The sequence below is a fragment of the Loxodonta africana genome, chromosome 5, assembly GCF_030014295.1.
Source record: "Loxodonta africana isolate mLoxAfr1 chromosome 5, mLoxAfr1.hap2, whole genome shotgun sequence".
NCBI lineage: Eukaryota > Metazoa > Chordata > Mammalia > Proboscidea > Elephantidae > Loxodonta > Loxodonta africana.
In genome coordinates, this window is record NC_087346.1 from 79,198,710 (window position 1) to 79,199,214 (window position 505).

Consider the following 505-nt stretch of genomic DNA (forward strand, 5'->3'; position numbering starts at 1 on the left):
CATTTTTTCTACGGTTGTCTAATTTTCGTTCCATTAGGGCAGTATAATGAGTTTTATAATGTAAAAGAAATCATCTTTTCTTTTTGAGGTATCCTTCCATAAGAGTAGTTGGGAAAAATGTTTTATAAAATAATAGAACTCTTCTAAGACCTTAACTGGTTTATACTGTTGTTCAAATTCGGTATTTAAAGTGGTATATTGAAGTTCTGAAATATTATTGTGAAGTTGTCTATTACTCCTTTAAGTTCGGTCAGCATTTGCTTCGCATGTTTTTGGGGCGCTAATGTTAGGTGCATACGTTTATATTGCTGTATGTTTTTGATGTATCGACTCTCTTATCATTATCCTTCTTTGTCTTTTATAACAAGATTTTGACTTAAAATCTATTTTGTCTGATACCAGTATGACCACCCCTGCTCTCTTTTGGTTACTATTTGCATGGGTTATTTTTTTCCATTCTTTCAGTTTGTGTCCAACTGTCCCAAGGCCTTCCTTAAGAATAACG